This window comes from Saimiri boliviensis, chromosome 11 (assembly GCF_048565385.1).
Source record: "Saimiri boliviensis isolate mSaiBol1 chromosome 11, mSaiBol1.pri, whole genome shotgun sequence".
In the NCBI taxonomy this organism is placed as follows: domain Eukaryota; kingdom Metazoa; phylum Chordata; class Mammalia; order Primates; family Cebidae; genus Saimiri; species Saimiri boliviensis.
In genome coordinates this window covers 69,660,864-69,685,462 of record NC_133459.1, presented here as the reverse complement: position 1 = coordinate 69,685,462, position 24,599 = coordinate 69,660,864, and the positions used below count along the sequence as shown (strand labels likewise).

General features: G+C 36.0%; 1 protein-coding gene across 1 annotated transcript in view; it reads left to right on the top strand.

The window, feature by feature from the left end:
- NEGR1 (neuronal growth regulator 1) overlaps positions 1-24,599 on the top strand; it is a 932,106-nt gene that overhangs the window by 768,148 nt on the left and 139,359 nt on the right. The window lies entirely within an intron of this gene.

Sequence of the window (24,599 nt, the reverse complement as noted above, 5' to 3'; positions counted from 1 at the left end):
CACGCCTTTAATCCCAGCACTTTGGGAGGCCGAGGAAGGTGGATCACGAGGTCAGGAGATCGAGAGCATCCTGGTCAACATGGTGAAACCACGTTTCTACAAAGAATATAAAAAAATTAGCTGGACATGGTGGCGCACGCCTGCAGTCCTCGGGAGGCTGAGGCAAGAGAATTGCTTGAACCCAGGAGGCAGAGATTGCAGTGAGCCAAGATCGTGACACTGCACTACTGCCTGGGCAACAGTGCAAGACTTTGTCTCAAAAGAAAAAACAAGAATAAGAAATAGGCATAGCATTTTGAATTCCTGAAGATTTTTTTTTTACCAGAATGGTAATATAAACTATATTGTGATTGAAGAAATATTTGTGTGGACAAGTGTGTACAGATAATGGTGTTCTGCTGAGTATTAGGTTGCCTATAAATACTATATTCCATCTAGAACAAATCTACAGTCCAACCTGGCAGGCACTTCACATACATGTTTTAGGAATTTGATTAAAAGTTTAAAGTGTCATTTAAAAATATTTTTTCTTTTAAAAGACCTTTCTGGAAACTTTTCAGGTGATAGAACTATTTTTCATGGTATTGTCGTAGTGGATATACAACTGTGTGCATTTGTCGAAACCCATAGAAATGTGCACCACAGAAAGTGAACTTTATTCTATGCAACTTTAAAAAATTAAACAGGATATTAGAGAAACACAAGATGGAATGCAGACTCTGGAAAATGAATCTAACTGTGTAACAAATGAATCACATAACCATACTGAAACAGATGAGGAAGAAAGGAGCTGATCTAAGTAACTTCATGAAATTGTCTTTTGATTTGATCATGTAAGACTAAAGATTAAAAATAACTATATCATAATTGGTAAATCCATTTCTCATTGGATTATGTTCTGCAGTCCTGAAACTAACATTACATGTATACTAAGGTTGAAAAATGAGAAAATATAGATAATAAAAGTTAGCTTTCCAACTGTCTAAGCAAGAAATTAGAAATAAGCAAAGCTAAAGTGCAAGAATGAACTATATGGTATTTGACTGGAGTTTGAGATATCAATATGAAATCATGTTGATACATATATATGCATACACATGAATATATGTATATATCTACACACACAGAGAAGATACATAAATAAATGTAAACATATGTATATACATGCACTGGTATACATACATACCTTCCCTAACACTGTCTGCTGAGAAGTCTGGAAGCACTGACACCCCAGTAGTGACAAGTCCAACTAGCACCCTGATCTTGGTCTCTATTACCATGCTTCAATAATACAAACTGGGAATCTTTGGAGAAATGACTAATTCTGGGGCTGGGCAGGGAAAATTCAAGATAAGCCTAGAGCATCTGGTGGTGCTAGGATGTGAAGAAGTGCTCAAAAAAAAAAAAAAAAAAAAAAAAAAAACAGAAAGAAAGGATGCAGTACATTTCAAAAGGACACAGACACAATCTAAAGAGCTCCAAATGACCAAAACTGGAAGAATTTAAGCTATAAAATAAATAATGATGGTGTTATAACTGAAAGAATAAAATAAATATCCATGAGTCCATACTGATATAAACTATTGAATACATATATGAGTGGCAGAGTAGGAGTAGTCCTACAGAGGAATTCCAATTAATACATTTAGCAATGAGGGGATAGAGAAAAGCCATCAGAACACCATTATATTAATAATTATAATAATTGTAGCAGGTAATATTTACTGATATATAATGATTGCCCAAATAATTAGGCAAAATTTTAAAGAAATATTGGATATTACTATATTCTGAATGTATCTCCCCCATGAATATGTATTCATGATGATGGCAATTTTAAATGTCCACAGGTTCTTTGATAATGTTTTTATAAAGGTGGAGCTTAATTCCTATCCCTTTGAGAGTGAGGGTGATCTTGGTAGATATGATACTGAGTAGAATATGGAAAAAAAGACTAACTTTACAGGGAAGAAATATGGCAAAAAAACCAGCTTTATCAAATTATTAAGGTTAGCATCACCAGAAGTAAGATATGTTAATGTAATGTATCCCTAATATGATAGAAGAGCACGTTAGCTCTGTGGCATTCCTCCCAAATACATAAGTTCAGTCTAATTGTGAGAAAACATTAGAGAAATCCAAAGAGTGGCTTTCCGCAAAAGTCCTACAAGTACTCTTCAAAGTGTCAAGATAATGAAAGACACTGAAGAAACATTACAGACTAGAGGAGATTAAGAGACATGAGAACTAAATGCAATACAGTATCCTGGATTGGATCTTGGAATAGAAAAAAGACATTATTGGAAACACTTGGGAAATCTGATTAAATCTGCAGTTTAGTTAATGGCATTGTACCAATGTTAATTTCTTAGTATTGAAAATCGCATTGATAATTCACAGTTGAAATTTGATAATTGTCTCATGATTATATAAGATTTTTACCTTAAAGGAAGCTGAGGGAAGGGTATAGAGGGACTCAGCTTCGTCATTGCAGTTTCTCCCTGCATCTAAAGCTATTGCAAAGAAAAGGCTCTTGAGATAATAAATTTGTCTTATTAAAGTAATGAGCAGATTAATTTAACGCAATGAGATTAAACAACTAGAGATATTAGAAATATTTTATCAATACTTGCTTTCTCCTTCACATTTATGTTCTCGAAGTGCATGAGGTTCATTGTCACTTTCAAAGCATTCTAAAGTTGACGTCCTTTTTCTCCCACACTTCCTTTATCACAAAAGTAGCATTTGTCTGGAAGAAAGCCTAACTTCCCAGACTTCACCATCCTCCTTAAATATTACCAATTCCAGGCCCTCACATGCCAACTTACTCAGGATTCAAGGCTCTGCTGCCTTCCTATCTCTCCATAGCCCCCCTCAATTATTTTGTGGTTGTTTCTCATATGTGCTCTACCAACCAAAGGAATTTGTGTTCCAAAACAAAATGTGCACAATGAATTATTTCTACCTTAAAGGACTAGTTCTTTAAGTACAGACTATCAGGCTTCCCAGTATCTGAGTGGCTGTAGTAGGAAAGGCCTTTCATCAATACTTCAAATAAACCCATAGAATTTTTCTAAAACCATTTCAACTCACAGCCTTTCTAATTTAAGGGCATTTTCGTACTTCACCAAATGCAATCTCCACATTCCTATTCACTTCACACAAAGTAAAAATTTTACATCTGTTGAGGTGTTTCATTTTGTTATTTTACACATCTGTTGTTCTGTGACCCTTCTTGTTAGGCACATTTGTCGCCATATGTGGTCATAATAAAAGACATGAGAAATAGGTTAATTGTACATTTATAGCTGCCTTCAAAAAGAATATATCCACCCTGCTCCCAGCCACAGTTTATTTTGGGAGTATAACTCTCCCTCTCTCTTTTTTTTGTGTTTTATTTTCTCCCAGTGTGGTGGTGTGAGTTTTTGTGTCTCTATGGACTTGTGCGTGTGTATGTGTGTGTGTGTGTGTGTAATTCAAAATAGATAAAAACCCATTTCAAAACATTGTCGCTAACATGAATAATGAATTGTTGTACTTTGATAGTTTTTCTTAGAATGTTGTAAATAACCAAGATAATGTGTGTGCCAGGATATATACATTATCATAGCAAATGCTTCTAAAATTGCTGAGTAAACCGTAATATTCAGTTTGACTTAATGGTCACATTGTTTTAATTCTTCAGACCTTCAAGAAATTCTTTTTCTTTAATTGAGCTGTGTGTACCTCTCTCTTCAGCAAACTTCTTTCACCTTCTGTCTGGCGAGTCTCTGAACTAGCTAATGAACCAATTGTTTTAGACACATAATGCAGAAAAGTTTGCAGAAATATTTCATAAAAATGTGAGTTCTGTGCTTCAAATGCTAAAACCCAGCAGGAAAACCCCAGATTGTATTGCAAAACAGAGATACTGCTATTGTGCATTAAAGTTTGATGAATCTGGGCACTCAGAATACATTCCCAAACTATCTTTTTGTCATTTGAAGAGAAGCGGTCTAGTAAACAACATCTTATAGTATATCAAATAATATTCTCTAAGTATGCCAAGTTCAGAAGTTCATACCATCCTTTATGATCTAGTAGTAGCAAGTGGCAAATATATTAATATTTTTTTAAATTTCATAACCTCATAAAAAATACCTTTTACTAAGTTTACTGGCTGATATGTAATAATTACCAAACAGAAACCTGAGAAAAATCTTGAGGAAATTCTCAAGTATGTCTTTCTTAAACCTGTATGTACTAACAGGCTGGGGACCAGTGGATGGAAAATTACTTCAGTGAGGGTGAAGGACTTTTGAACATACGCTCAACTCCTTGAGTTACAGAAAACAACAAAGGGGCATCAAAAACGATTTCCAACCATTCAAAGGCGGAATACATACTATCTTACTAGAGAGTGTTTATTATCTTTCAATGGATCTTTGCTGACCTTATGTTTTCAAGTCACTTATGAAGGAAAGATAATTTGATAAAATGTTAAACTTTGAAGCTTGAGACTGGCTAATCCTATGCTCTGTGCATACTCAGCAGTGCTCTTAACAAATTATCAACTTTTTAAGTAGTAAGTTAATTTTCTTCCTCCTTATGGGCAGAGAACACATGCATTTCATCTTTGTATGCCCTGTGCAAGTAGTAAATGTTCTAAAAATGTCTAATTTTAGGTAACAAGTAAGATCATGAACCAAGATTCAGAAAGGAAATTACCCTCTAGGGCAGGGAGGGTAACATGGTGTGTAGGCAGCCCCTTCCCACTCCTTTCTCCCAGCACAAATTGCTAATCAGCCCTGGAATTCTTTGCTACTTAGCCCAATTACTGCCTCTAACCATCTCCTGCCAATTCATCAGAGTTGGTATGCAAGGAATATTTATCTGCCTACAGAGCTTTAATAATGGTAAGCTGTTTAAACCAGGGTATGATGTAAAATATAGACAATCTCTAATTTGGAAGTGAGGGGGATTCAGGACGGCAGTAGCCAACTAGGGCTTTTCAATCCATTACTCAAAAAGCTAGTAACTCATTATCTCAAATTGAATTCCAAGGGCTGCTCCTTAGGAAGGTAGGTTATGCCAACTACCCATTTATTGGGGGAAAATAGATTCCTTATAATGAGCACTTTCAGGAGGGATGGAAAAAAGTAAGACCGTTGAGTATTTGGGGGATCACTTCTTAGAGTATTTCACTGGTTATACTAATTTCTGGGGCTTTGGTGCTCTAAAGCATCCCCTTTAAGTGTTCTCATTCTAATCTTCCGGCAGGCTCTGTATGCAAAGCACTTTGGATTCCAGCAACCTAATTGGTGAGATATAGAGAAGAAATTTAAGAGCTTGATGCCCAAAATGTATTCTCTGATTAAGAAAAATAATAAATTAGACCTCAGGTTTTTATTCTAGAGTGTCCAAATTTTTCTACTAGGAAAAAAGAGGAGAGTAGGTTCTGTGACGAAATCCTATTCAGGAATAGAAACTTAATACCCTATCTTGTGTTTTTTGGAGCTTGAGGGCCACAACAGGGTGCAGGAGGGTGAGAAATCCCCATATAATATAAGTCTTTCTAACTGCAAACTCTTCATCCCTTGAACAATAAAGTGGCTCATTCTTCCTTAATGCAGAAATTCTCTATCCTTGGCAAGTGAAAAATACGCTCAGGCTGAACAGGTAGCCTCCTGTTAGATAATTGATTGGCCCCTGCTAACCAAAGTACTAAGAGCATAATATCATTGTTTGATTTTTATATTAATATTCCATTCTAAAAAAAGGTATTTCCAATTTGCAATGTATACTGTCTAATTAGCAAATAATATTATCTATAATTAGCACTTGATTGACACCTGTCTGATTCACAGTTTTTTGGTGCCCAGTTTTTCAATAATAGAAAAACAATCAATGCTCTATAAAAAAAATTTAGGGGGCTAAAATGTTAAGTAAATTTATTTATGTAATAATAAACCAGTTTTATTTAATTGCCCTAGTATCTAATATATCTGAAAGGCATAAAGATGAAAGCAAAACAACAAACCTATTTCTTTTAATTCTCAAAAGTATTAATTAAAGCAATGGGTCTTCATTGCTGACTTAGTTATTGCACTAAAAACTCTTTTCTGCAAGCCTATTAGCTTTTATTTTTTAAATGTTCTATGATGAAGATATTTGCTATCAACAGAAGGAAATATGTTAAATAAGGAAAAGATTTTGTACTTATATGTAATTATTAGAAGTGTGCTAATAACATAAAAGTATCTGTGCTACATCTACACATTCAGACAAATTCGAGTTTAGGCAAATAACAAATTATTTTAAAAGCCATCACCTATCAAACTTTTTCCAGTTTGGCTCATGTGAACAACCACAGTTTTAGGTAAAATTTTTTAAAATTATGCACAAACAGATATGAAATTATCTGTGTTTAATTCCTAGAAAAGGATGGATACTGTTATAGCAATATATTTCAGATGAATCATTTCTCAGCTATGAATTAAAAATATCTTTATGTATCATTCTTTTTAAACCTTTTTATCTAAAATTTTCATCTTTGAATCAGATTTCTCCACTCATGACACATTCTAATAGTGTCTGGCCTACTTCTACAGCTTAAAGAGTGTTCATTAAAATGAAATACATTAACATGTAAGCCACAGACGGGGAAGATAAAATTGCTTTAAATAACTACCAAGGAAGTAGGTGTAAATGAAAACAGTTATAAGTTGAAAATTAATTCAGGCATTAATACTTTGATACCAGACAGATTTCAGGCTCGGCAATTAATTATTCATTCTGAAATGCTTGAAATAGCCTTATTATTTAAAGACAGAAAAACTTAGAGATGAGACTGGTCATTCAAAAAGATGCTAGATATAAATCAAAAGTTAAGATATTTTGGCACTTACTGTTAATAAACATATGCTATGGTAAGAAATACAGTTGAAATATAATCTTATTTCTAGAAAGTATATACGCAGTAGAATTTTTAATAATAGAAGGAAAAAAGAAAGAAGCAAGAAATTGCCTAGGCTTATTTTTTAACATTTTTACAAGCTGACACAATTCTTCTGTGGAAAGAAATAAAATGTGAATAAATAAAATCTGTGTTATAAAAAATTAAAAAATAGAAAAGTCTCTATATGTCCCTATATTTAGGTCAAATGCAAAGAAATGTCTTTCCTGACAGTGCCATTTCTCTGCATTTTCAAGGGATTGGGCAGTTTCAATTGCTGAATTCTCCTAAGAATATGCTGTAAAGCAAATTGCAGTTTTGCCTACTTATATAGTCAAAGAAAAAGCAGATCTGGGCAGTAGTTAAAGCAGTAAACACCGATTTTATTCAGGAACTAGTGCAATAAGGAAAAGAGACCTCAGTATGGAACTGAGCTCAATTCTAAATACAGCATGAAATATATAATGTCATATGTATAATACTATATATACATATAAATGTATATATATAAAATAGAAAGGCCACAGGATAAGAATCAGTGCATGAAAAATTACTAAAGGAAAGCATTGGAGTTTAGAAAGGTGTCTAGTTAAACAGACCTAATAATAGTCTTGCTTTTAAAGGCAGACCAGGGTGATTAGATATCACATGGGGAGGATGAGCTATTAAGAATTTGATCAGACATCAAGTGAGGATATGAAGAGTGAGAGATTTTCTCCAAACTAATTGAGCAACATTCTTGCTACAACTGGGTGATGCAGGAGCAAAAAGGACAAATGCCCAAGTCGAGGCCTGTGTGGCTTAAGAGAAGCCTGACTCTGGTTAGATCAAGGAAGGGGTCTTTGTCAATATATCATCTATCCTAAAAAGAAGAAAAAGAAGAAAAAAAGACTATTTGTAATTAAAGTTATAGAAGTTTTCACACTTTAGGCCCTTATTATGTTACTACACACATGCATATGAATCGATTATTTTTAGTAACCGTTTCAATAGAAAATAAGGTGTATTTTTTAAACAAAATTGCATGAGAACATTTAAGATCATCTTCCCAGGATGACCAATGGACTTTATATCAGGTATAAAATCAAAGCAGTTAGAGTCTCTGCACAGCCCTAATACTGAAACGGGTTTTGAGACTGACATCCAGGCCAGCAGAAAAGAGCACTGTGATTGATTATTGATGTCTACCACAGGTGGGAAAGGGAACACTAACAAATATGTTATTTTCCCTGATTTAAAGTTTTTATTGTATAGCTGGCTAAACAAAGTTAAATAATTTACCTAAATATCTTAAATATAAACATAAGTGCAAGAAAAGACAAGACCCAAGTTATCCTGATTTGTAGTCTTTGTTTTTATATATCACACTGAATTTACCTGATTTTATTTTTGTGTACATATTCGTATACTAGAAACACTTGTGTGTTTATGTACATGTATGGCTGTCTGAATATTCCTTTGAAGCACTTAACCATATGAATAGTTCATTAGGCCATTATTTCTCAATTTCCTCTCTCATTATTTATTTAAAAGTAAGAGAAAGTATGAATGAAAGTCCCCGAAAACTAAAGCATGCTTGATTGCTCTTTCATAATTGTCTGTAATGGAATCTGATATTTTCCAGAAACTTTTAATGTTCACATTTTTGATGAAATGAAGATGACTGTAAAAGAGTCATGCTTGCATTTTTGTGTTAAGTTGGGAGAAATTCCATTGGCAGTCCCAATGAAATATGCAATGTTATTTAAGTACTTATAAACAAAATCTATAAAACTTCTTCTTAAGGGCATAAAATGTAGAATGCCATACTATATTATCCTAAATTTTTCCTCCCTGAGACAGAGTCTCATTCTGCCGCCAGGCAGGAGTGCAGTGGCACAATCTTGGTTCACTGCAACCTCTGCCTCCTGGGTTCAAGTGATTCTCCTGCCTCAGCCTCCCAAGTAGCTGGGACTACAGGCACGCACTACCATGCCCAATTTTTGTATTTTTAGTAGAGATGGGGTTTCACCGTGTTGGCCAGGATGGTCTCCATCTCTTGACCTCGTTATCTGCCCACCTCAGCCTCCCAAAGTGCTGGGATTACAGGTGTGAGTCACCACGGCCGGCCTATTTTAAATTATTTTTATAATGCTGGTATCAGAGACAACGTAATGCCCATGATGTAGCTATTCTAGGTTATTCTCAAGAGATGTATTACATACATAAAACAGTGAATACATAAGGCTTATCTCATAGCTTGCCCACTCCAGCTCGGCATATTTCAGTATTGTAGAAAGAAACAGAATTCCTTAAATCCTTTCCTACAGTTTGACTGTTGTCCTTATTCTACGGGTAGATTTTCCTACACCAAGGAAAAGTTTGTTCTAATTTGTCCTACTAAGTGATTTGGATAAGGAGCAGAATGTGAATGTCAGGAGGCAACTCTCAGACACTGTCTAAGCTGTGGTCTCTGGAGCTAGTGCAGGGGCTGACCATGGCTGCAAGACGGTATATGGAAGGAAGTATGAATCTGTGGGTCTACAGAGGTTTACAGGCCCGAATGAGAGTGTGGTTGTTCCATATCTGATCCTAGTGTCCCTGCATGAAGGCCTAAATTCAAGTCTGTAGTAGAGAGGGAAAAAAAATGAATAAGTAACAAAAAAGTCAACTCAGAACTTTGCCAAGAGCAAGTGTGAGTTAGGAAAGATTGGTGCTTCCAGGAAATGGCAGCAGTGAGACCTAATAAGGGAAGGCACGCATGGACACAACACAGTGTCAACTGTAAAATATTATGCCATTTATAGATCAACATAACTGAAAACATCTATGAGTGGCTGGGAAGGTCTATCAATAAGAATGAGAATGAGATGATCATAAATGGAGAAGCTAATCTGTGCTGAACTTGGGACCTCCTCACAACACATGAGTACCAAAGGATGGCAAGGCTAAAAAATCTAAAAGACTGTCTGCTCCACCATTTGGACTCAGACAGTAGAGATGATCGCCCCACAGTGCTGTTAAATTCATGAAGGAATGGGTGATTACAATATAGCTTACTTTTACCATTTCACCATATAAATGAGGAAAGAAATATAGATCATTGGAAATATCCTTATTATTCAAGTATGCACTTCAAATCCTGGTATGAAAACCCTGGCACAGATTAGACATGTATTCAAAAAATTCCAACTGAAGTTTATTGAACAGTTGCTATGTACCTGGCACTATACTAGAAGCTTGAGCTTTCAATGGTAGTCACTGCTGACGGGGTTCCTCTTCTCACTCACCTAGGGGATATTAACTAAATATTTGAAAGAATCCATGAAAGAATGTTATTCAGGCAAAGTAGATATCATACGACTGTCCACCTCTCTTCAATCACTACCGAAATTCTCTATGCAGTGCTTAAGAACATGGGGCTTTTGGTTTTAAGAGACCCAGGTTTAGATTCATCCAGTTCTACTACTTTTCAGATAAATGACCTGGGAGGATCCCTTTACTGCACTGTGCCATAGTTTCCTACTCTATAAGATAAATATGTTTTTAAAAGTATTTTAGAGATTCTAGTGCTTGGCCAGTTTTGGTTCTCCTCTCCTTTCAGAGGCACTTAGGAAGATTTTAGACAATATCATGTGACATTTTCTGACTGATGAAATTTTGAGCAATTTTGAGTGTGGGGTTTCTGTACCAAAGCATGGAAGAATAAGTGCATAACACTCTGTCTCTTTCCCCCGGAATTTAGTAAAAGAGAACTTTTGTTCTTTCCAGATAATACAGTAATAAGATGGTTACTCTGGTCTCAGAGGGATATACAAATATGCATGTAGCATGGCAATAAATAAACATTTGTTAATTCCCTGAGATATTAAGGTCAAGATCTGAAGTACTGTCTGATGTATTCTGACTAATATATAGGCCTAGATTAGACAAAATATTTGAATTGCTTAGCAAAATGCTTAGGATATAGTAAGCCCTCAATAACTGCTACATTTTGGTCTAGACACATGGTTTATCCAAAAAGGTTTAATTTATACCTCTGGTATCTAGAATGATAAAGTTGTAGACACTTCTCTAAGTATAAGAACTCTCCTGTTCTCAGTACAGGGAAACTATCAACCTCTATCCAAACAGACTCATATGAAATGACTAGCTCTTTCTTTTATTTAAATCACTGTACGTTGACAATATTTGCTGTACCAAAGGGGCTCATGTTATTCAGCTCTACAAAGTCGCAAATAATATATATTTGAAAACAAGTGGTAGCTGATGTAAGCACCAGATGGCTCAAACATAAAATCAAGGGAGCTGCTTTTAGCTCTACCCCAGGGCTCTTAAAGCCGCCTTCTCAGTGCTCCTTTATATGTTGTAGTTTATTTCTGAAGTGACAATAAAATTGGGAACGGCAGAATGGAAAGGAGCACCACAGCCTCGGCATGTTTTAACAATCTGCTATGCATATGAGATGAAACGTTGCCATCACTAGAATCAACAACATCTTGACACATGATTCAAACGTCAAGAATATCCAAGAATGTAAGATGTCTTTGAAACAGCGACAAGAAGCTGAAGTCAAATCCAGATTGGAGCCCAAAGCCTAAAAGGATCTCATTTCCTTTTTTCCCGAAGGTTGACAAATTTGTAGAGCACAGTTTTAGCCTTAGGGACTGAACCCCTAAGGGATCCATTATTATTATTTGCGTTTGGTGGCAGCATAGAGTGTGTCTCACTTAGTATGAAGGTATCACAGAGAACTGTTGTGTCCAAAGCAGCAGAAATGTTGCTGTTCAGAGAAGTTACCAGCTACAGAGAGCCTCACTTTGCCTACGGAATCAGCCCCATCTCCAGAAAATTAAGTGTTGAAGGAGCTGTATTAGTTATGTTTTTATGCATAATAAATAATCCCCAAATTGTGCAGCTTAAAGCAACAAACACAGCATCTCAGTTTCTGTGGGTCAGGATTCCAGGTGTGGCTTACCAAGGTGGTTCTAATTCAAGGTCTCTCATGAGGCTGTAATCAAGGTGCTTGCTAAGGCTGCAGTTATCTGAGGTTTGATGAGTCCAGATAATTTTTTCCAAGATCACTCAGGGTGGTTGTTGGTAGGAAACCTCAGTCTCCCACTATGTGGACTTTTTCATAGAACTGTTCGCAACGGTAGCTTTCTTCCAGGCTACTGATCAGACAGGGTGGGCAGTGGGTGAAGCACACAAGACACAAACTGCAGTGACTCCTTTAATTCAGAGCAAAACTATATACCATCACCTCTGCCACATGCCATTGGTCAGACACACCAATCCCAGGAAAATGATGTGAATACCAAGAACCCAGAATCACTGGGCCATTTCAAACGCTGGCAACCACAGTCGCCATGGCTGCATAGAATTGGCAAAGCAGTGCTCTCCCCTGCCTTTTTTTTCTCTGCTGGATCAATTTACCAAGAAGGGCAAGCAATCTTCACTTCTGTCTGGAGCCAGACTGATATGAAAGAATATCCTATTTATTAATCTCTTACATTTATTTTGTAAATCTTTTGACATCAAAAGACCTTTCCTTTTTAATTGTTTCTTTGGTGAGCTACTCTCATTTCTATTTTTTCTTAAAAGACATTAAAGCTGCAATGCTGTGAGTTCAGGTGTTAGAAGACCTCCACACCAACAGGAAAGACACAAGAATAGACTGTGAGTGGCAGAAACAGCCTATCCCTGTTCCACTCTGGTGACTTTGCTAAATTGCAAAATACATGTGCTCTCATTTCCAATTAATTATCCCGTAACAAATACTTCCCAGTCCATTGTCTCTGTCTCTTGACAAATGAACAAGTTAGGTGGGCAGTACCCAGACAACGAGAGAAGGGACTATTGCTTGGAATTGGCAGTAAAATTGGATTCAATGAAAGAAACTTAGAAGTTCATAGGGAGCTATTCATAAAGAGTTTTCCTCTTCCTGTTTTAACTATAGGGAAGCAAAAACATCCAAACTTTCTGGAAGAAAAGGAATTTGGTGGACACAATTGTCCACCAGTTCAATAAGGTCATAATTGTTTTAAAAATAAAAGCAAAAGCAACTTGAACAGTGATTAGAGTGTCAAACGAACTTGTCAGCCCCTCTCTACTTTTTTACTTCATTACAGTCCATCTAAATTTGTGGCCTAATGGACTAGGAGCTAGAAAAGAGATATAGAGGTGGCAACCAATAGGGTACTTCTTTATATAGGAAACTGACAGTAGATAATTCAGGTTTTACCCTGTGTTGTTCTTGTTCCTCGAGTCCTGCAGGCTTTCTTTTCTACTCGGTTACCCGAAGGGCTACCCCTTAGTCAATACCTTATAAGAATCACTGCTTAAGTGTTAAGTACACAGGCTCCAGAGTCCAGACCCTCTGGATTTGAACTCTGGCCATGGCACTTACTCTCTGTGTCACTCTGAACAGGTACTCAATTTCCATATGCCTAGTTTACTTTTCTTTAGTAATGATGATAATAATACTATTGCCAAGTTCTCCGGATTGTTGTAAAGATAAAAAGGGTTAATGTGCTTAAATCACTTAAAATGTTGTCTAGCATATACTCAGTTCACACATACTATTATCATCACCACTTTTAAACACCTATATGCCTTGTTTATTTTTTGGTAAAATGTTAAGTTTTTATATCATCACATATTTATTTTTATTTTAAATATTTTATGTGTCTCCGCTAGAAAGCATATGCTATCTTATTTATTTTTGTACCCTAGCACACTATATAATACTTGGCACATCATGGGTAGTCAGTCAACTTTTGAATAGATAAATGCATTAATTAATAGGTGCATCAAGTTACTTTATTCTTTGCTGCCAAATTTTCATTTTACTCTCTGTTGAATGAATGAGCATTTCCAGAAATTATTTTTACCATGGACATTCCTTATGTATTTAGATTTTTTAAAAAGGTTTGATCAAATCACCTTTACACCAGCTATAATTAAATGCTGGTTATATAACTTGGTAATTAGAAATACTTGTGACTTAAGAGCTATTATGTCAATTTAAAAAAAAAATCTAAATATTACTTTTCCTTCTGGTAGTTTACTTCTTATCTACTTATCAGATCCAGATTTCTTTCCACAGATATAACCATTTAAACCATAGAAATGGTTGAGCCATAATATTTCCAAGTTGGATTACATCATGGAAATCATATATTTAGATTGCTAATTTTACAGGAAGGAAAGTAGCAAGTGCTGCCAAAATTACATAGCTAATTAGGATCCAAAATATAGAAATACATGCATGGGAGGAGTTAGAGAGAAATTCCATTCTCACCAATGCTGGAGTTATGCTTCAATGAGCTGCTTCTCTACACACAGCCTGAGTTTTCCCCTCCGGCCTGAGTTTTTTCTATGGAGGCGGCTGCCAGTATTGCCCTGCTCCTTGTCGCTTATCAAATCCAAAGAAAATAGAAATATTGAGAGATTTGTCACACAATGAATCACATTCTGAAAAACATCACAGTCCACACACAGCTAAAAAAAGCAAAAGAGTTAAGAAAAGAATGTGGCTTAAGAAGGGGACAGAAAGAGAGAGAGACAGAGTGAGACACCACAAGACAGAGACAGTAAGAAAGAAGACACCGAAGACAGTGGGCCAACTGCAAGATGATTTTTAAAAGGATAATGACACACTGAAATCAGCAAAGGAGTTTAATAAACTCCAAGACAGGAAAGTTCAGGACAGCATTTCTTGCCCACAAAACCTATTTGGTAGTTGCCATGGAAGCCAGCAAAACTCCTAAAAAAAGGAGAGGGTATGTAGGTTGCCTCTACTTAAGAAGCATAAAGCACCCGCTGTTCCTTCTGTGGAAAGGTCAGAGGCAGACAAACTGATCCTGAATTTCAGACTTGGGGCTTACTTGTTCTCTAAATCCAGCATAGGACCTTGTACCCCAAACCACCCACCCCCCACTACTAGATGAAGAGCTTCGTTGGGGCAGTTCATTTTTTCTTTTGGCAGGCTGTTATCTCTCAGTCATCTAACATAGCACTCAGCTTATAATAATTAATAGTCTTTCTGGCATGAACTAATGAATGAGATGCTTCATGCAGCAAGCAACCAATCAGCTGCTTACACAAGAGACTTGCCCAGACAGTCAGGAAACCGGAATTCTTACCTTGGTTTTAGGGGAGTAAAGAGCCCTGAAAGACGTTAGCTTAAGTTGCTCAAGGCTGCAGAATTAACAATCACAGGATCAGGACCAGGGTAGATTTCTAAGTCTCTGTTCTTTCCGCTGTTCTTATAAAGTATATTGAACCTCAGTGGAATTATAAAGTATTCTCATTGATACCATCTCATCCATAGCTACTCAGACTGCCTCAGCCCCATCTCCCCAACAATCTCCTATACTGGGCTATCAGATAGGAGATAATAATTGTACTATCTGATACATAGTATGTATATAATCTATAAAGTTACATTAATAATAACTACTAACTTTTAAAATGTCTTTTATGTACCAGGCACTAAGATCTTTACAAAAATTACTTCATATTCACAATCACCTCATGAGGCAAGTTATTATTATCCCTGTTTTAAAGCTTAGTAAACTGTAGCCCAGAGAAAGTATCTAATTTACTCAATGTCACCACTCTGAGATAAAATAGGCAGATATTACTTAGATTTTATCAGTGACAAAGTGGGACTCAAAGCATTTGTGACTTGACCAAAAGTACTAAACTGGTAAATGACAGTTCCTGTTCCCAAACCAAAGGTTTCCAGCTTCTATCACAGATATGTTTTTTATTTTATCACCCTTGCCTCTAGACACTTTTGATGCAAAACTAATATTAATTTAGCAAAAATTATATACTATTTAAATACTTTAGATAAACATTGAACAGATATAACTTAAAACATATACTATTTCAGCAAATAGTTGGAATATTTAGTGAGCTTGAAAAAAACAGGAATCCTACAAATTTGAGAAAATCTCAAAAGTGACTGCATTTCTCAAGCCAATGTCTAGATAAGATTGTTTTCCCACAGTTGCCTCAATGAATGCAGCCTCCTCATACATAACTGCAGGGGACAAAAGAGTCAAACACTCAGGAGATGATAGATATGTTAATCTCCTTCACTACAAGACAGGAAAGTTTAGGAGAGCATTTCTTGCCCACAAAACCTATTTGGTAGTTGCTGTGGAAGCCAGCAAAACTCTTTGACCTTTTTACTATTTATTAATATATGTATCCCACAACATGTTGTAAACCTCAAATATATACAATAAAATCTATTTTAAAATAATAAAAATGTTGATAGTACAACAGGATAACTATAGTCAATAATAACTTCATTGTACAATTTCAAATAACTAAGAGTAATTGGATTATTTGTAACTCAATGAATACATGCTTGAGGGGATGGAGAACCCCCCCCCAAAAAAAATGGTCAAACAATGTTTTTTTAAAAACTGGTTTGACTTCATGAAAGCCCTAAAAACGTCTGCTTTTAACGGCTACATTCTATCCAACTTAACCAACTGGTTGGTGCTTTTTCCTGGATTCATTTTCCAAGAGTTTAATGTTGTGTACATAGAATCACTTTCTTCACTGAAATATGTAATGTGGTATAAGTCTTGGTCATAATTGAGATTTTTCTCAAATGAATAAATTTGGGGAAACTATTAAAGGTCTTTATATATTAATATCTACTAGAAGATCTAGAGAAGCAAAACCTAGACGTGTTGAGTTTGATACCAGTTTGTTCTCTAAAATCAAACTTTACTTAAATCACATATTTCTTTTATGCATGCACAGTGAATTGTGCCATTAGGACACATTTATGTCCAACTAATTATGCCCTCTCACATTATCTTTTCTTTCTGTGTGATAAAGAATCATTACAAAATTATGATATGATCAGGGAAGCACATATCTTGGTCAGACTCTACTATTTCAATTTGCGTAATAGAAATTGCTTTAATTTTTTTTAAAAAAAAGGTTTACATGTAGATCAAGCTAAGACTTTTATTTGTACTTAGTAATAGAACTCTTACCATCTTGAGATCTGATTTCAACTATGAAAATGTGTGGTTGGGGTGTGTGAGTCACTACTCTTCATGAATCCTCCTGTTCCAGCAGGTTTTGGGGTGTTGTGACAAGCACATGATATAAGTATGTACAAATGTCCACACCAAAATATGCATGTGTGCAACTGTACATGTGATTTTTCATTTATCTAGTAAATATTTACTGAGTGCCTACCATTTGCTAAGATATTTCAGTCACCGAGAGTACAATAACAAAACAGGCAAAGTTCCTGACTTTACGAAGCTTACAGTCTAGTGAGAAAGACAGGAACTACATACACAAAAGTGGTTTTTCATGTCATATATACATGCTCATATCATATCACATACACACACATATGCATGTATATGAATATATTTGCCTTACATTCTGCTATTTATACATACACACAGATATACTTGTTCAGGTCCGTTTGAAAGAGAGTGGCAAATTCTTCCAAAGTTAGATGTACTCCAGAATTGGTTGAGTCAGGAAAAATGGCTTGAGGGGTTCTTGATCTTCAGTCACTTGCTCTCATTGTGTCATGCGGTTATGAGGAGCAAATGTTATCATAGGAGTGGCATTATGATACCACCTGTCCTGGCATATTGCTAAAAACACTTGGCTCTTGCTGATTTGTCATATTTAGAGTAATGTTATTGTGGTGGAACATTGCAAAGATTTTCTTCTTCTTCTTTGTCACTGGATTGGGAGTAAAAAGACCAGCTTCCATCCCTGCAGTATACTGGCTGTATTATTTGTGGATATCACTCTTTCTCGTTTTGCTTCTCTATAAGAGGAACTGATGGAATCAGAATACGCTCTAACATTTCATCAGGCTGTAAGATTCTCTGCCTCTAACTGGAATCATTTACCTTAGCATCTCGCTGTTCATGCCCTCTCAACATGTCAAATTCTCAACAGCATTGCTTAGTACAGAATATGCTGTAGCCAAACTTGTCAACAGGCTCGTACCAGCAAAGAATCCATCTGACTTCCCCTTCTGGTGTTGTCTGTCACCAGCCTGGACAGAACATATGATTCAAATATGGAAACTAAGGTTTTGTATGGCAGCTCTCAGAGAGGCTTTTCCCAACACCTCGACCGCAAGAGGTTCCCCTGCTTCATGCTTCTGAAATACCTGGACTTATTTTTCATAGTTCCTACCACAGTGTTACCACAAAAGTACTTTGGACTTTTTTTCCACAGTTCCTACAACAAGGACTTACTTTTCATAGTTCCTACCCTAGTTCCTACCAATAGTGTCAATTATGTAACTGTTTTGTTGTTTTTATTTATGGCCTCCCTTACAGTACATTTTATAGAGAATTTCTTACTCACTCTTGTATCAACAGTACCTAGCATAGGGTCAGGAAAATGGAAAACACTCAAAAGGTGCTTTAGAAAAGGAAATAAGTCCAGAATAATCTGATTTGTTAGCATGATCAAGCAGCTCTTCTATAGGGAAGCCTCCCTGGTTACCCTTCATGGATTTGTTCCTGGCCTTTGATATTTTTTCTTAACTGAGCCAACAGTACCGCTGCTCTTTGGCAGGCCTGGTTTTCTGCTGGCATTAGTTTCTCAGAAAGCTGTATTGTTGCTACATTGCATCAAGTACAGTGCTGAGATAACATAATAACACATATTCTGACAGCCTGTTCTGTTCCTGCTGTTCCATGTTTAATCTGCCATGTTTAATCTGTCCGTACTCACCTGGTTTACAGAAACTGCACCAGAATGCAACTTCCTCTAGTGCCTATAACACATGTCCTGTAGCATGCTTCGTTATCAGAGAGTTTGCTGTTGTGGACCATTTCATGATGGTCCGCAGGTCGAGTTACTGTTTATATGTCCCCAAAACGTAAAGCCAGTATTCCAGGAATATCTGTCACCACCTTCAAGCTGCCTTTTTATTACTCCTTTTCAGCTTCTTTATTTGTCAGTCATCTAAAATGTACTGCTCAAATAAGGCCTAGGGATGGATAGAAATTAAGGGCTTTCTTCTATTATGTCAGAAATTGTGGATCCAGATCAGAAATGAGAGATAAAAAAAAATTGGTATATTCCTGTATATGCCAGTCACTGGGCTAGACGTCTCATCTTGGTTATTCATTAAAAAAAAATATTTCCTATGATCAATGACCTACAAAATATATCACAGCTAGTTTATGGCAGAGACCTGCAACCAGGCCTATCTGATTCTGATATAGTTTGGATATTTGTCCCTGCCTAAATCTCATGTTGAATTGTAATTCCCAGTGCCAGAGATGGGGCCTGATGGGAGGTGTTGGTTCATGGGGGTGGATCCCTCATGACTTGGTGCTGTCTTTGCAATACTGAGTGAGTTCTCATGAGATCTTGTATTCTAAAAATGTGTGGCCCCCCGACCTTCACTCTCTCTCCTTTGCTCCTGTTCTCACCATGTGATGTGTTTGCTCCTGCTGTGCCTTCCACCCTGAATAAAAGATGCCTGTGGCCTCCCTAGAAGCCAAGCAGATGCCAGTGTCATGCTTCCTGTATAGCCTGCAGAACCATAAGCCAGTTAAACTTCTTTTCTTTATAAATTACCCAGTCTCAGGTATTTCTTTATAATAGTACATTAACAGCCTAAGACATATTCCAAACATTAGTGACATACCTCACATGACTAAGTCTTAGTCATAGTGTCAATTTGAATTTGCCAAATCCCCTTTTAGATTCAGCATGTCAAACTGATGAGTAATGTATTAAATCTGTGGAATGGGTGTCTCAAAGCATGTGGTCTTTTGCCAACCCCTTGGAGAGCTGTCAAAACTCCAGTCCCCCAAAATAATCAGAAGCAATAACTAAAAGCCATTTCTCTCTATAATAATACATGAGGAAGAATCGGAAAGAGCTAACAGGTTGTAATTCAGTTCCTGGGAATAATGAGGGTTTTGTAGGTATAAGACAATAAATAGTTCAACTCTTAATTACCAGGCATCTAGGCTCTGCCTCTCTTTGCATGGCATCAATACAGTGGACTTTTATAAACCTATCATCAGTGGTTAATACTCCTCTGTTGGATTCTTGTTGTATCCTCGACTACATTCCTTTTATTTTTATTTACATTCTAATTTGTATTACTGAGAAAACCAAGTGAGTTTGCTGAAAACTACAACATTTACTCTTCTGTGATAACAGGAGGAAATACAACATTCTCGTCAGATCTTTTCCAAAGATAGTATCTACACAATGATGAAAGTCACTCTTTAGCCTCAAAGTGCTATATGAAATATTCACTAAAACCCAAAGTTCTTCAATGGCCTTTTACTTAACGCTCTATTTACTGAAGTAGATAGGAACATACCTAGAAGTCTGTGATAAACATTTCGGTTGGTTGTAATTCATAGCCTGGACCAAAATACTTCCAAATTGTTCTTTCAAATGTCATCCAGTAGGAAAATACACCGGAGCAACTTTGAATATAAGTCTAGAAAGTTATTTTATTAATTTTATCAAGCATAGAAATGCACCAGTTGTTATTAGTGCTTCTTTCTTACTACAGATGATGTTTTTCTAACTCAAAACAGAATTGGCTTTGGTTCACTGAGAGGATGTTTTTTATTTTCAAAGTAGTTTCAACCTATTAAGTATGGCAACATTTATACTGTCTCAGGAATATGATAGTAAACACACATATTTTCTTAGTTTTGATACTGGAGTTTTTCATCAAATGAATACTGGCAGTATATACATATACAGATACTTAAAGGGACACTATAATCCTTAGCCCTCTGTGATGCTTCCCTTACTCCATCATATACGCACACCTACTCGAACACCTGCCAACAAATAGCTGCATGTAGGCACAAAAAACTTCTTCTACAAAATAAATGCAGTCTATATTGTGCATCTGTTAAGTCACAGTGAAATTTTCATGGCTGAGTACAGCTAATGTTTTCCTTTGTAGGCTTTCCTCTGCAAACATTCAGAAATATTTTTTGCAATCTGTTTAATAGATTAATAGAAATTGTTTTCTTGAAAAAAATATTTACCTTTAAGTTTGAATTACATGATAGTCACTTATAAGATGAAATATTAATAATGCTATAATGGTTTTAAAGTAATTTCAATCAGAAAACAAGCTAACATAGAGTGATGGTTATTTGCTAGGTAGTCACTGTGCTAACTGATTTGTATGCATTGACTCCTTTAACATTGCTACAATGTTAAGTGGTAGATATCACCACTATCTCCACTGAATAAATGCACAAACTTAGAGAGAAAATGAGTGGCTTCTAAGTATTGGAGCCAGGATGTGATGGTAAGTAAGTTTCCTCCAGAATCTCTATTATTAAACGCTATGCTAAACTATCCTTAAACAACAACCATGTGATAGAAACAAAAGTAACCCAGTGAAGTATTTGAACCGACTATTATAACCTACTAGTCATCTATCAGAAAAGTGAAATCCAGATCTTCGATTAGAGTCACACACCTAAGATCACCAGATGAGATGGAATCTGAGTCTTCTGACTGCCAGGACAGTGCTGTCTGTATTAGACAGTAATAACTTGTGGTCTCTGATGTTAGCTATAAATACATGAATGTTCACAGATCATGCATTTCTTCTCCTTAGGGCAAAAGTGTGATTTCTAATTTGTACTCCGTGCACAAAGTCTCTGCTATTCCAATGCTCTAAGAGGCCTGCCATATACTTTATGGGCCTTCTCATAAAGGTGAAAAGTAAGAGTCACCTTCTTTGCCTTCTGTATCTAACTTAGCTCACAGTTTGTCTTCTGAGGCTCCATCAGCACTAACCTTGGTCATTCCAGGGCAACACACTCTCATTCCGCTGTGAAAATGACATTGCTTCCACTCCACAATGATTGGGAGTCAGAGCTTTCAGATGAAACCATGGCAACCAAAAGGATTAATTTCTGCAGTGTCTCAATAACAGTCATGTTATCTCTCAACAGTCTAAAAGATAACTCACACACCTCTACTGTATAATAACATAAAGATAAAATAACAACCTAGAAACCAGATGTAACCTTCCAAAATACATAGAAATGAAGTGGTTTGATACTGAACAATTTTAATAATACATTGTGTGTGCAGAGTTATAAAACAATAATTAATGCAGTCTATAGAAAGGGCCATTACAAATGGTTCCTTCTTATAACACATGGTTTCCTCAATACCTTGTTTTAATAGAATTTTCTTCTATCTGGCCAAAATTACATTTACTAAAGAAGTAAAATCTTATTTTACATGATACCTCATTTTCCCACATAACTATTGAAAATGTCTGTCTTGGTGAACTTCTCTTCACCTCTGTTTTATGAACAATTAAAACTATCCCTTTACTAAGGCCATTCCCCACAGTAATGCAATAACCTGCACTGATATATTCTACCATTAGCTTTGGCATGATCACCCTGATTCTCCACATAATAAGACCTATAAGAAAGTCTCACTGAGGACCTTTACTATTGCTCATCAGAAAAGCCCACATGGCAGCTCATGAAGAATATTTCACAACTTGCAAGTTAATGACTCAAACGACAAAACAGGAGCTCAAAAACCAATCCATATAAAAACAACAAAATTACTGAAAGCTAGGTAATTTCTGGTTAAACTAGTGTTTTAACAGAATAGGGATTTCCACGTTCATGATGCTCATTTGTGTAATTCTGTTATGCTAACTTCCTCTGAACTATCAGACAAGTTGCCCCTCTATGAAATCAAGGCTTATACAGAAGCAGATAGCTGAATTTGGTGTTGGCTTAAAATGTGAGAACAAGATTGGAAAATTGTGTGTAAACTCTTTTCTCCTGCAAAGTCCACTATGATAGAAATCTCCAGGAATTAACATTGAATTTGCCTCTCTTCCAGTTTTGATGACAAAAGCTATTCACTTATTAGCTACCTCTGATAAAAAGACCCTATTATTGAGAAAACTACTAGTACTGAAGTCTTATATGATCCCTTGCATAGTAAATGTCCCCATTTAAATAATTATAGATATAATGAATGTTAATAGGATATTTCTTCTGGAAGGTAGAGAATGGGCTGCTAAGACATCCTAGCACAGTATTTCTCTCATCTCTACTCCTTATGTGACTATGAACAAGATATTTAACCTCTCTCTGTGCTCCATTATGGCATTTGTAAAAGGAGAATTAATGCTCATATCTACCTTATAGAGTTGTTGAGGGAAGGAAATGAGTTAACATATGTAAAACATTGAGGACTGTGTCTGTTACATAGTAGGAGTTTGATAATTCCCAGAATTGTAATTAATATAATTATAATAATGACTTGTTACAACAGCCGTTCAATAAGTAGTTTCTGAAATACTGAATCAATGAACTCTAAAGAGTATAAGGAAATCTATAGTAGATTTATGGGCTCTAGTTAGTTTTAACTATTACCTACACTATATTTTCTAAGTAATAAAATATCATTATTTTCTTCTACAATCAAGCTTGACTGTATTGAGTCAGTGGGATCATTCTGATCTGTTTAGAGATATAAAGGGAGAAAGTTTAATTTTAAATATTTCTTGTATGTGTTAAAAATACATGTCTGTAATTTGGCACAAAATTCCCATTTTAGGAGTGCATTTGTCCTTCACAAAAATTTTAAGATCTTGATCTATAAATTTATACTCTAAACTTTTACATGAATCAGAACTGTTAAAAATACTCCGGATTCTATAGTTATCATCTAGCAACGAATATGACTCCCAAATTGTCCTGGTCCATTTATGTTGCTATAAAGGAATACCTGAGGGTAGATAATTTGCAATGAAAAGAAGTTTATTTGCCTCACTGTTCTGCAGGCTGTGTAAGAAGCATGATACCAGCATCTGTATTTATGAGGGTCTCAAGTTGCTTCTACTCATGGCAGAAGGCAAAAGAGACCCAGTGTGTGAAGAGATCACATGGCAAGAGGGAGCAGGCATAATAAGGTTCCAGGCTGTTTTCAACAACCACTTCTTGTGGGATAGTGAAAACTCACTCATTCCTGAGAGAATGACATCAAGCCATTCATGAGGGATCCACTTCTGCAACCCAGACACTTCCCACCAGGCTCCACCTCCAACACTGAGCATCAGATTTCAACATGGGACTTAGTAAGCAAAACATACCATATACAAACGATGGCACAAGTAATTACCCTAAAATACAATGTATTCACCATATTTTAATTGGAAAAAAATCAATGTGTACATCATAGGTAGAATTTTGTTATTTATATAGTTTCCTTACTCATGCCATTCTTCTTTGCTTATACTTGGTAAGGTTAAATTTTCCCTTAAGTCTGACACTCTACTTAATTTATTCTTCATTGTTTTATATGCAAATTTTTCCATTTGCTTCTATAAGAAGTAATCAAAAAACCACTACTGCTACTCACTCTCACTTGGTTGTTTATATAAAGTACGGTATCTTAAATTTTTCCAAACCCTACTAAATAGGAACTATTATCCAAATTAGATAAATGATGAAACTGGGGGTTGGAGAGATTTATTAACTTGCTTTCTACCATGCAGTGGAATAATTGGTTAGGTTTAAGATCTGATTCCTGTTTTATCTGAGTCCTTTCTAACTCACTGAACTATCTGACATCAAGGAATCTAGCTGACTCTCATCATCTATTGCCCATAGCACCGGCT